This window comes from Triticum aestivum, chromosome 6B (genome assembly GCF_018294505.1).
Source record: "Triticum aestivum cultivar Chinese Spring chromosome 6B, IWGSC CS RefSeq v2.1, whole genome shotgun sequence".
Lineage (NCBI taxonomy): Eukaryota > Viridiplantae > Streptophyta > Magnoliopsida > Poales > Poaceae > Triticum > Triticum aestivum.
In genome coordinates, this window is record NC_057810.1 from 179,642,737 (window position 1) to 179,656,648 (window position 13,912).

Below are 13,912 nucleotides of genomic sequence, written 5' to 3' on the forward strand. Positions count from 1 at the left end.
CTTGTCCTGGAGGTGCATGATATTGAGATAAGTCCTACGATGAACATAAATGGCTAGGGAAGCAACTTAGATGGCGTACCTGCTGATGCAGTCACCAATAGTACTAAGAAAGAAGTCCATGGTGCGGGTTATAGAGAACTTATCTGGACAAACTTTATGAACTAAAGTGGAGGACGAGAATGAGAGACATGCAGTTCTCTCCTCGGGTTTTCCTTAATTAGGAGGTGGAGGGCTAGGACGATCAATTTCAACTAGTGGCATCCAGTACACCAGGTCAGGTTGGGGTGATGAAGGCATCTAAGTAAGAAATTAATTAATGTATAAGTAATGGTGATTTCATGCCCAAACCAAGTGGAAAGGATAAATGAATTAAGTTCTATATGGAGGGGAAGAGGTGGTTACATGGCTGCACATGCGTGCAACGTTCTCTGTTCGTGCTAGCGTGTAACCTTCTCCGGCAAAGGAAGGAGAAGGAGGTACTTTCTATTCACTGCTTCAGACGCCAAAAAGGACGACATGCCTATGCCTCGCTTATAGCAAGGCGGAAGGCAACCTCGCCGATGTGCAACTCCTACAGGGAGCCGGTGGTGGGCTGATGTAGTAGGACATGGGTTCACCATGCTGATGTCATGCAGACATCATAGTAATTTTGTTTTTTATTTATGTTTTCAAAGTAAATATTCTAAAAACTAAAATTTATTTTAAAATCTGAATTTGAAAATGTTAATACAGTATAAACATATTAGAAAAATTCTAAATGAAACGTTGATAGCTTTAAAAAATATTGTGGCAATGCAAAAATGTTTCTGTGTTTTCAGAAAGATGTATGTGAAATTTTTGAAAATGTGTATACAATATACAAAAAAAATGTGTACTATAAAAAATGTTTCGTACCACAAACAAAATGTACATACATTTTAAAAGAAATATTCTCGCATTTCAAAAAATGTCTGTGACATTATTTATTTATTTTTTGAACACAGTACAGACGCAAGCGCTCATATACACGCGCATACACTTACCCCTATGAACGCACACACGCAAACCCTACCCCTATGAGCACCTCCGAAAGACTGAGCTGACATATCATCTTGAAATTTACGAAGTCACCGTAGGCAACTCGTCGTCGACGGGAAAGTCTCTTCCCACTGAATGCGCATGGCCGGAAATCCTGAAATAAATCCAGGAAATAAATGCGAGCACCAAGATTTGAACCCTGGTGGGCTAGGAATAACACAGTCCCTCTAACCATCCAACCATAGGTTGATTTTCTTAAAATTGTTTATACAATGTAAAATAATGTTTGTGGAGTTAAAAATACTTATTGCCATTAAAAATGTATTTCAAATTTTGAAGGAATTATTCAAGTGGTTCCAAACATCATGTTTGTGAAAGTTTTAAAAATGTTCATGCATTGTAAAGAAATGTTCTCATAGTTTGAAACATGATTGTTGCCGTTGGAAAAATGTTGGACATGTATTTGAAACAATGTTGACCATGTATTCAAAAAAGTGTTTATAACATATTTGTAAGCAAAACGTACATCGTGTGTCTGAGGAATATACAATGTGTATAAAAAATCGTGTGTACACTGAGAAAAGTAGACATGTAAACAAAAAATGGTGAAAACCAACAAAGAAAAACAAAGAAAAACAAAGAAACCAAGAAAATGCCAAATTCTAACAAAGAAAAAAATCCGGGGAAGAAGCGAAAGTAAAGCGAAGAAAAAAGCAAACAAGGAAACCAAAGAAAAGCAAGTGCAGAAAAGGAAAAGAAACAAAAGAAACTCAAGAAAGGAAAAAAATGATGAAAACGAAAGGAAAAAGGCAAGGAAGGGAAAACCCAGTGAAAATAAAGAAAGAAAGAAAAAACCGTTGAGAACACAGGAAAATAAGAAAACCCAAAAACAAATTAAAAGAAACCCGTATCAAACGCATCCACCACCATTGAGCTAGCGAGCGAACGTATGAAAACTGGGCCGACACAAATACTATGGCGCAAAGGATAAATCTGCAGGCGAGCGTACTATACGACTCGCTATAAGCGATATATAGTCAGCGGCGCCAAAAAGTATCACTGGCGCTCGCTAGCTTCATTCATGTGCTGCGGCCCAATAGTGACATCTCCTATACGTATCGCTTACGAGGTCTGCGGGACTCATTGTGTGTTTGGTTCTTATGCAGAATCAAATTTGCCTGACCTGACGGGAAAACCTTATACACAGAGAATAATCGGCCGGGTTAAAAGCAAACGCTGCTGCTACTTACCCGTAGTGCAGGATAACAAAGGGCACTACAGCTAATTCTCTAGCAGTAGTGCTCCTACAGAGAAAAGCGCTACTACGATAATTTCCGCACCTGTTGCCGCCAGGCTAGGCATAGCAGTAGTGGGCTTTGGGAAATGCGCTACCGCTATGGAGTTTAGCAGTAGCGCTTTCCTCTAACACGCGCTGCTGCTAAACCCATCCTATCTTCTTCACTGGTCGCCCGTACGTCACTCTCCCCTCTCCACTCCACTCTCACTCTCCCCCGCACTTTATCGTCTACCGCCGTCGACGTTCGGCCCTCCCCGACCACCCTCGTCGCCCGCCGCCGCCGCTCCTCCTCCTCTTCCACCGAGGTAGCTCCTCCATCCCTCCTTCCACCTCCCTCCCCTCCTCGTCCCTCTCCCGATCCCTCCCTCCCTCCTTCCACCTCCCTCTCCATCCTCCCTCCCGCCTCCTCTCTCCCACCTCCATGCCTCGTCTGTCCTCCTCCTTCCTCCCTCCGTCCTCCTCCTCCCTACCTCATCCGTCCTCCTCCTCCCTTCCTCCCTCACTCACCCTTCCCTTCGTTTCTGCTCCCTCCACCTCCCTTTGTTTTTAAAATTTTAGTAATAGAAATTTTTAGGTATTAAATTTAGTAATAGAAGTTTGTAGTAAGAAAAATTAGGGTAGAACTAGGGTAATATGAATTTTAGTAAGTGTTCAGTAGAGTAGAACTATGGTGTTTAGTTATGTCAACATCACATTGCCAAATTTAGAGAGAGAGAGAGACCTAGCTACATTGTCCAAATGAAATGTTAGGATTTTTTAGTAAGTGTTGAATAGTGTACTAGACTAGAACTAGGGTATTTAGTAAGTGTATGGTGGTCCTATTTAGTTATGCTTCTTTTCTGAATGAAATGTTAGGATTATATATAAGATATATTGAAATTTTTTTGTTAATATTTTCAACCATTTAAATGCAATGAGCATCAAGTTTGAATGCTCATGTGTGTATGCTCATGTCGCGCAGGGTACGTAGATCACTGACGACACCTGCACCCTTGATATAGCCATCGTCTATATTGAGTAAACATGTATATCTAGTGTTGTGTACTAGCTAGTGTTGGTCAAATATGATGTAGATATAAACATGTATATCCAGTGTTGCTCAAATAGGATATGTGCTTGCCCAAGTTTCATAGGTTAGCAGGGAACACCTCCGAGTGGCCTATGTTTTGCCGGAGTGTTGATTAATTTCCGTTCCGGCAAATTTCAGGCGCTCGATATGTTCTTTTTTAGCAAAGTTCATGACGGGATTTTTCGTGGATTTGAGCATGACTTATGCTAGAATGTAGGAAATATCGAGTGCCTTAGATTTGCCGGAAAGAGCATTAAATGACATTTTGGGTTTTGTCGTTGATTTATAATCTTTGAATTTTGAACACAGGAGATGTCTGATGACGATGGGATCCCGGAGTGCGGGTACTGCTACGATGACCAGGGTTTGTGCAACAGGTTTCCTCACCTGCAAAATGATAGGTTTTTCATTGTGAAGCTGGAAGAGACCTTTGATGTTTGTACGGTACGCAACGCAAGCATTTCATCGTAATTAATATAATCACTTGTGCTTCTTTTGTTCAACGTGTAATTTCTGGATTTTTTTTCAATTCGATTACTACATATCGTGCCATGCTAAACCATATGTATTGGAGAATCTTGGTTTTGAAGACTTTGAGAATATGGAGACGAGGAGGGCTCACTTAAGAACTAAACATGGTTATAAGTTTCTGGTTAAGCTGTACAAAGCGGCCAATCACTCCCATTTCGGTTGCTCTAATTGGAAAGCTCTCTGCAAATCATATGGATTTGAGGAGGGTATGCAAATAAGATTTGATATTCGTCCTGAAGATTATTATGATGATGATGATATCGACATCTGGGTGGATGTGGATATGCCTCCAGTTTTGCCTAGATGTGAGTTTATCAAACTAATTTGTTAAGTTAAGTAATTTATATATTGTTAATTTAAAAATATTTGGTGTTCATCGGTACTAACCTTATTTATTTATAATTGTCATATTATTTCTTGTCTTCAAAAAATACTCAAGGTTGTAGACAACACATACTACAGCTATGACTTCGAGCTTAATTGTGAGGAGAAAGGTTATCTTGTCTCATTCATAGAAGATGTTGAGGCCTTTCAAACCAATCACTCTATCAGCCCAAATTTTACTAGATAATTGCCACTAATCCATAAATTGCTTGATGCTAACTTCATTGCCAAAAACTTGGCGAGATTTTGTTAATGATGGTAACTTCATTGCATACATTCTTCTTAAGTAAACTACATTGCTAACTATATATGTTACTATGACGTTTTTCAACAGAGGCTCCTGAAGGAGGTTGTGCATGACTTGATGTTTATTGAAGGTGATATGCATATGGTTAGCTTACGACCAACTCCTTCGAAGGCTTACCACAATGCATACTCAATTTCTTCAAACGATGGTAGACTCAACATCAAATAATGGAGCAAAGTGATGAATGCGCACATGCAACTAATTGAAGACAACATGAATGTGCGCAAGACATAAGTTGGAGATAGGTTTATCTCCATTCTCTATTATGGAGACGGACCGGTTTATCTGTTTTATGGTATTTTACCTAGGAGAGAGGAGTAGGCCCTAGGTATTAAGAACAATTAGTTAGTGTTGATTATGACTATGATGATGATGAGAAGTTCTTATTATGTGCTACAATGTGTTAGAGTTGATGATGATGAGGAGGAGGAGTTGTGATTATGAGTACTATGATGATGATGATGATGATGATGATGATGATGAGTTGTTAATATAACTAGTGACCAAGTTGTTATATGATGTCTTATGGACGAAAATGATGATGATAAGGAGTTGTTATATGACAATGATGTATTATGATGATAAGTTATTAATGATATTATGATGATGATTATGATGAGTTATTATATCACTTTGGATCCATCTACTTGAAAGTAATCTGCGGTTCTTTGACCCATTGATGTAATGACTCATTATGATGTAATAACAATTTCTAAATTGCTACTGTATGAAAACTTGTATAATGGTGTATGAATACGACATAAAATAAAAAAAAATAGAATACTACATAATAGTAGTAGCGCGGGGCAGAGAGGCGCTGCTCGTAACTACTAGTAGCGCGTTCTTGAAACAGCGCTACTGCTAAGTAGGTATAGCAGTAGTGCTAGCAAACAAACGCTACCGCTACACGTTAGCTGTAGCACCTTATCACTAGCGCGGTCCCCCGCACTACTGCTAGCCTAAAACCAACGCTACCGCTAGACTTTTCCCTAGCAGTGGGCGCATGCCTGAGACCTGCCTGTAGTCTGTTTGCTTGGTATCCTCAATTGTTGAGTGCTAGCCTAGCCTAGAGAGCTGTCGGTTGTCATTAGCCTGGTCAAAAACAGGAGAATGCAGTTAGCCTGGTCCAGGCATCTGGAATGGGACGCCTGGGCTGCTGCCTGGTGTGTTAATCTAGCATTTGGAATAAAAATCTAGGGTAGATAGATAGTATAGTTGGTTGATGTAACAAATTAATACTTCCCACTTCCTAGGCCTGATCACCAACCAAACACCACAGTACATAGCCTGCCTCACCAGGCAGAAAATAGTAACAGCCTAGGCCCATGCCAGGCACATGATTTTGCCAGGCACGGATATTAAGGACATCAACCAAACACACCCTCAGTAACGGACACCCTCCGGAGCGGGAACCTCCCAGCGGGGAAGCACTCTCAGCATGCCACATGATACTCCATAGCACCGCCACGTGTCATGCATTCGGTGCACGATTATTTTTGTTTCCTGCACAAATTTTTGTTTTTTTCGTTTTAGTTGGCTTTTCGCTTTTCGTTTGGTTTTTCCTAGTTTTTGTTCAAAAAAATTCAAAGCACAACTTTACTTTTTGAAAAAGAAAAAAACATAGTCTATGATGCCATCAAAATCATAGGTGTGCTTCTCGAAAAAGAGAAAAGCACAACATGTGCTCCTGCGAGAAGCACAACCGTACTTCCGCCAGATGCAATGTCTGCTTCCGTGAGAAAGCACCGCCTGTACTTCCCAAAAAGAGAAGAAGCACATCGTGTGCTTCTCAAAAACGAAAAAGCGCAGTTGTCCTTGTTTGAAAAAAAAGGAAAAGCACAGCTGGCTTCATACAAGAAGCACGCCTGTGCTTTCCAAAAAGAGAAAAGCACAACATGTGCTTCCCCAAAAAAGTGAAAACCGCAATTGTGCACCTGGGTTCTATTTTTACTGGTTTTCAATTTTTTATTCTCAGATTTTTCCTTTTTTGAGAAATTTTTTTGTCGAAACTTATATCTCGATGCGAGGAATTCAATAGTAAAAATGATTCATGATTTGAACACATGGTTTAAGAGAGAAAACGATTTGAAAAGGCAAATATAAGGAAAAAAGAAAAACTCTCGAGTTGCGAATAGTGATACACATGCAATACGCCAATTGTAACACTAGGCAAGGGTGGAGGTGCCTTTGCAAGGGGTACGCTTTAATTAGTGATTTTGAAGGTCTCCTTGTTCATGACGTTCTTTTTTCTGTTTGCTATTTCCTCCTAAGTTTGCCGTTAGTTTTTATATAGTTTAACATATTTTGTGCAGCCATAAAAATAAAAGATCCCGGGAAATTGTAAAAATATGTAAAAATAATAATCATGAATTAAAAGAAATACCCATATTTGAAAAGATAAGTTCATGAATTTTAAAAAAGTTCATGAATTGGAGAAAAGTTTGTCAGTTTGATTAAAGTTCATGGATTTGAAAAAAATCATGGGTTTGAAGAATTTCACGAATTCAAAAGTTCATGTGCTCGAAAAATGTTTATGGGTTTGGGAAAAGTTTGTAGATTTTAAAAAAACTTAACAAATTGAAAAAAAATCATGAAATTTAAAAATGTTCACAAATTTGAGAAACATTTAGTGGATTTGAACAAAAGTTAAAGTATTCCAAAAAAGTTCGAAAATTCAAAAAAAAAAATTCACAGACTTGAGAAAAGTTGATGAATTTGAAAAAAATGTTTGTGCATTTGAAAAATGTTCATGAATTGGCAAAAGGTATGTGATTTAAAAAATATTCATAAATTGAAAAAATCATGAATTTGAAAATTGTTCATGAGTTTCAGAAAAGACAAGAAAATTGAAAGGAAAAAGTTCGTAAAAATTAAAATTAAAAAAACAAAAAAGGAAAAGAAACACCGAAAGGAAAACCAAAAAAGATGATCAAGAAAACCAGACTGGAAATCATGCGACACCACGCGGCTTGCGAAACTAGCACGAACGAAGCAGTGAGCGTGCTTAAGCACGTGTGCAACAAGAAATACAAAGAAGGTAAATGGGTTGAGCCCACGACAGAGAGGGGTTGCGTGTTGTGATGTAGAAACAGTAAGAATCAGGGAGCAACTAGTTGAGGGTACCCTTGCGGGAGCCCTGCAAGGGTCATTTTAGTGGGCTGAGAGTGGTGCCTTCAGGCGCCATCACATGTCGCATGCTTGGCGCTCCCTCATAATTTTGTTTGTTTTTTCTGTACGTATTTTCAGATTTTAGAATATTTATCGGTTTTCATCCAGTTTTTCCTAGGTTTTGAAGAAAAGAAACGATTTTTGTGCAATTTTTTTGATGCGCTTTAACGAGAAGCATAGATTTGCTTATCACTGAGGCACTGATTTGCTTCCACGAGAAAACACAGTTGTGCCTCTCGGAAAGGAAAAAAATGTGCCTTTTTACTTCATGAGAAGCACTAATTTGCATCTCGTGAAGGCATAAATTTTTTTCCGGGAGAAACTCGGAAAAGAAAAATAATGCTTCCATGAGAAGGGCATATTTGCCTCTTGTAGAGGCACATATTTGCTTCTGTGAGAAGCAAAATTGTGTCTCTCGGAAAAGAAAAGAAATGTATTTTATGCTTTGACAAGAAGCGGATAGTTGCTTTCACAAGAAGCATAATTGGGCTTCTCAGAAAGGGAAAAAACTCATTTATTTTCTTCCACGGGAAGCACCAATTTGCTTCTCATAGAAGCATAGATTTGCTTCAGCAAGACGCACAGATGTGCCTCTTGAAAACAGGAAAAAATATCTTTCACGAGAAAGCTCAGATTTACTTCTTGTGGAGATACAAATTTAGGTCTCCGAGAAGCACAGTTGTGCCTCTCAGAAAGGGAAAATGGTGAAAAAATGTGCTTCCAACTTTGGGTTTTTTCTTCCATTTTTTTGTGAAAAAAGCCCGTTGATCTGTTAACATGGGATCTAATTTCGAACATCTCGACACGAGAAATTCAATGGTGAAAATTCGAGATTTGGACGCATGATTAAAGAGATAAAATGTTTTGATAAACGAATCTACGAAAAAGAGAAAACTCCTAGGCTGCGACAAGTGGCACATATGTCATGCGCCACTTGTCAGCGCCTGAGAAGGTGGAAATGAGCTTTCCAAGGGGGTAATCCTTAATTAGTGATTTCAAAGGGAACGGCACTGCAAGCGTTATATAGGAAACACCAGAGAATGCGACGCGTTGGCTTGCAAAAGAGCTATGGGCCTTAGTGGAAATAGGCCCAAGGGAAAGTAAATGAATAGAGAGAAGAATAGATGGGCTTAACTATTCCATAAGTGCGGAGAGTGAAGATAGAATGGGCCAGAAGTGAAGAGATGATCCATTTTGAATTCCAGGAATTTATAACTATCAATTCTCAGGAAAAAAGGAATTTATAATTATTTTCTACAATAGAAAAATGATTATGGCCTTATGTAATTGCTAAACCTTTTCCAAAAATCGAAGAAAAAACAGATAAACCAAGGTATTTGTATTGACCATGGGCAAATTATTTTCCACCCAAACTAGTTTTGGAAGCTCATTTTAGTTTCAAAAACACCTCTCTAGGCTATTTATAAATGCCTAAAGGTATTTTCTAAGGCTTATTAATTTCTAAAAGGGTTTTAGGAACCAACTAGACACTCTGAGACTTAAATAAAAAATTCATCTTCATGTATCAGAAAGTCGTATTATCCCCTCTCTTTGTATTACTAGTAAGATGCGTGTACCTTGCACGTGAGAGTAAGTGTGGTTAAATATCGATATACCATGTTTGGTGGCGCTTCTCGAGTATCCAATCTCGAGTTCTGAATTTTTTTCTAAAAGGAGGGGTACCCGGCATGTGCATGAAAATGATGCATAACCAGTTCCGAGGTGAAAACCCAAGGTCTAACCTGAGTTGTTATACTTGGCGATGGTGATTTTTCTGCGTTGTTACCTTGTCGAAGACATTGCTTGGATGAGCTCGGGGTGTAAACCTAGAATCTGACCTTTGGTGGTTGGATTCGATGATGATGACACTTGAGCGTTTTTCTTTCTGAAGACGTTGTTGTTGAAGAACGTTTCTCGGGGTGCTTGGTTGGCGTGGATATGTTCAGTGACGTAGTTTATCTATCTCTTTGTTTTGGGATTTTTTTCCTCTTGTAGTTATTAATCTCTTTGTTTTTGGATATTTTTCTCCTTTTCCTCTTGTAGGCATATCCTTGGTCGTGTATGACTTTGCTTTTGTTAGTGTGTTATTTTCTTTTGTGCGTGCTAATGTTGACCGTGTGCATCCTAATTATTCGGAGGTCGGGTGTCGGTTCAATATTTTTATTCCCTTAATGCTTCATAAGTCAATAAAATTCCCACCGGCTCCATTTAGTTTACTTCTTGTTTTGTTGGATTATAGATGGGCTCTGGCCCATATAAGCCAATAATTCCTGATTAATCTCTAAGGCCCATTTAGGTGCATAGCAAGTGGTGGAAAGTGTAGTACTCCCTCCAACCGGAAATACTTGTCGAATAAATGGATTCTCTGACAAGTATTTCTAGATGGAGGGAGTACCATACTGCTACACTAGTATGAGTGAGACCCCTTTATAAGGGCTGCTCTACCACATGTCATTGGGAGCTTGAGAAAAGGAGTTGTACACGCGCGCTTCTCTTCCTCCACTACACGTCATGCCTCGCCTCAACATGGAGCGTGCCGGTGCCGTGGGTTGCGGGAATGAGCCCAGCCTAGTCTTGCAGACTTGGTCGTGGGTCTAAGCTCATGCCCATCTACCAGACGGCCTATATAAGGAGCCGTTGGCCTATGGACTGAAACCTAACTCACTCACTCCCTCCAGCACAACCCTAGCCGTTGTCTACTATTCCTCTCATTGTGCTGCTTCCGGCGACCCGTCCCGACGACCACGTGCACGATTGGTCGGGAGAGCAGGTGCCTCCAGAACCCCGTCGTTCAAGATCCTGCCCGGGAGAATGGCAATAAGGTTTTTGGGGATCCTCTCACCGTGTTGCTTCCGGCGATTCCACCCCGACGAATGAGTGCACGGTTGGTCGAGAGAGCAGGTGCCTCTGGAATCCTATCGTTCCAGATCCCGCCTGAGAGAACGGCAATAAGGTTTTTAGGAAGCATCTCGATGCGAGCACTCTCGATCCGTCCCCGTCCTCTGTTTCGACTACTTCCCCTGCATCGACTCCTTGGCCGAGGATGCTGATGTCGCTGCCGCGTTGGCCTGGCCAATCGGATGGTATGATTCATTTATCCCTAATTTCTCGTTCATGTGCTAGTCGTATATGTTGTGTTCATAGATGTCTCGATTCTATGCACTGTACGTACTCACACGCCTAGGTATCGGTATGAGTTGCATAATGTGATTGCCATGCTTACTTTCTACTCTGGATAGGATTAATGTGCTAATATTTCCAACATGCTTAGAGCATTTCTAGCCACATGCTAGAAATATGCCCTAGAGGCAACACTACAGGAATCAGCTTCTTTGTCGTCTGCCATGGTAGACAGCAAAGGCACCAAAAGCGGACGACAAACCTCTTTGTCGCCTGCCACCAACGGCAAGCTGCCCAGCAAAGAAAGCTACGGTAAACAGGTTCTTTGTCGTCTTCTTCCTCAAAGAGGACGCCAAAGAACCTTTGTCGTCTGTGGCAGACGACAAAGAATGTGGACGGTAAATAACAGGCGTTAGCCACGTTAGGTGGCTAACTGTAGCGACCAGACCTCAAGCAGTCAAGTCTTTGTGTGCATCGGTGTCATCCCTAGATCGGTAATGCTGACACGCACAATACTCGAGGATTTATAACAGAGTTTCAATCACACACTTATTACATCAAATGTCTCAAAAGAGAACTTATTACAATAATATGGCTTAAGGCCATCTAAATAAGATAACAGCGGAAGGCTTGGAAGATAAAGTGAGTCCATCAACTCCAACGGCATAGCTGAGTGAACGACAACGACCTAGCGCACCTTACTCTTCGTCTGAAAAGTCTGCAACATGATATGTTGCAGTCTGAAACAGGCCAGCACATGGAATATGCTGGCAATGTAACACAAAAGAGCAATGAACAGAATAAATGCTATCACTACATGCATATATGGCTGGTGGAAAGCTCTATGGTTAAAGTTTTTGCATAAAGCCAATTTTTCCCTACAACAAAGGAATAAATTTTTTATTTAACTATCATGGTGGTTGTTAAACATTGAGAAGGTTCCTCCAACTCAATCCTAATTAAACAGTATCAATTAACCCAACAAATTAATTTTAGAGTGATGAGATCAACATGATAATCCAAGAACCAAATACTCAAGATGTCCATAACCGGGGACATGGCTAACCATGATTAGTTTGTACACTCTGCAGAGGTTTGCGCACTTTTCTCCACAAGACTCGATCTCCTCCATTAGATTTCTCACACTACATGATGTTTGAGAAACGGATGACCGAGACACAGTCTTTCAGAAACATTGACTCTTTACTCTGGATGGACAGTTACACCTACTTTCCCCTACATCTGCTAGCCCACCACTGAAAGAGGTCATGCAACCTACTCAACTATGCTAGAGCCCATAATAGCTTGTGGCTGCACACGGAAGTTTCTATCTTGAATAATCTTATGATCCCTTTGAGCCTGGGTGGCGAGCCATAGGATGATCACACGGGTACTCCGGGATATCTTAGGACAACACTGGATTCTCCAAGTACCCACAACCAATCCACCTAGATGTGTATTTAAGTAGCCACCTTAAGTTAACCATTAATTAACAATTCTCACATCTGTCATGGATACACTCAACCAATCCACGTCTACGAGCATAGCATTTCAACCTGAGCATAACGTAGAAGTAACTCCCAAAGGTTTGATAATAAAAGGGCAATAGGTTCTACCTCATCATCTACTTCCCAAACCCACATGTTATTCAGGTCCTAACCATGCAATGTTTGAGTATTGGAACTAATGCATAAAAACCAGGTAGTAAAGGGATATGATCAAAGTGTTACTTGCCTTGCTGAAGATCTGCAAATCCCAGAGACTCGTAGTAGCACGCTTCGCACTCCAGGAATTCTATTGCAAACAAACAAAAGCATACATAACCACTCAAGCATAGATGCACAGGTAAAACTAAAATAAGAAGATCGAATCTGAAAGTTCAACTGAAGATCTTCGATTAGCCAAAATAATCACTCGAATCGGAGCTACGAAACTCATCCTACGCTCAAAAGAAGATCGAAGCCAAAACTTCTTGAAACCAAATTTTAATTCGTCAAAATCCTGTTTAAGTTGATTAAACAGAAAGAGGGGCTCGAGACGAAGATTTTGGCATTGGTTTCACTGGATTCCGACTAACGGTTAAAATGTTGCGAGGGTTTGAAGATCAGGGGCTAATCTACGATAAAAATAATCGTGGATAGGTCCGTGGCAAAAAAATAAAACAAGAAAAGAAAAATCTATCAGATGAACGTCCGCTAACAGAGACAATCGAATGAATTCGTTCGTTAAAACGAGCTAACGAACGAACGTTCGCAATATAAACTAACCACAGAAAAATCGATCTAAATAAAAAAACCAATCTAGGGTTTTCAGAAAACGAACGGTTTTTACCTAAAACAAAAAAAATGACGGCAACGGCGGCGAACTCTGGTGAGGCTCCGGCGGGGGCGGCGGCATCGACGGGCGGCGGCTCCGATGGGCAGGGAGGCGGCGACGCGGGGTAGTCGGCGGCGCGGGCGAGTAGGCGGCGCGGCAGCGTCGGCTACGCGGGTTGCTGGCGGCGGCGCGGCGGCAGCTAGGGTTTGGCTGGGGCAGCGACTGGGCTGAGCGGGGCCTCGGGTTCGCCCTTTAAAGGGTCCGGCCGGAAGAGTCCGGCTCGGGCATGGCCCATAGGTCGGTTGTGATTTTTTTTAAACAGACGGAGTTAAGTAAATAAAAGAAATACCAAATGGAATCCAAAAATCCCGAAATAAATTTTCACGGTCCTCTAATAATATTGCGGACAAAGTGAACATTTATTTGGGCTACTAATGCAATTTTGAAAAAATGCATATTTATCTAATCCAAATAAAATAGCAATAAAAATCGAAATAAAATATTTATTTGATTTTAACATTTTTCCTCCAATATTTCTTTTATTTCGGAGAAGTCATTTTATCCCCTCTCTTTTATTTTAATAGTGGAAATATTCAGAGAGAAAAACACTAAAACCAAAATGATCCTCTTTTCAAATTTGAGGAAATTCAAATATGAAAATAAACGAAATCCCCAAGTCTCTCCGTGGGTCTTTGAGTTGCTT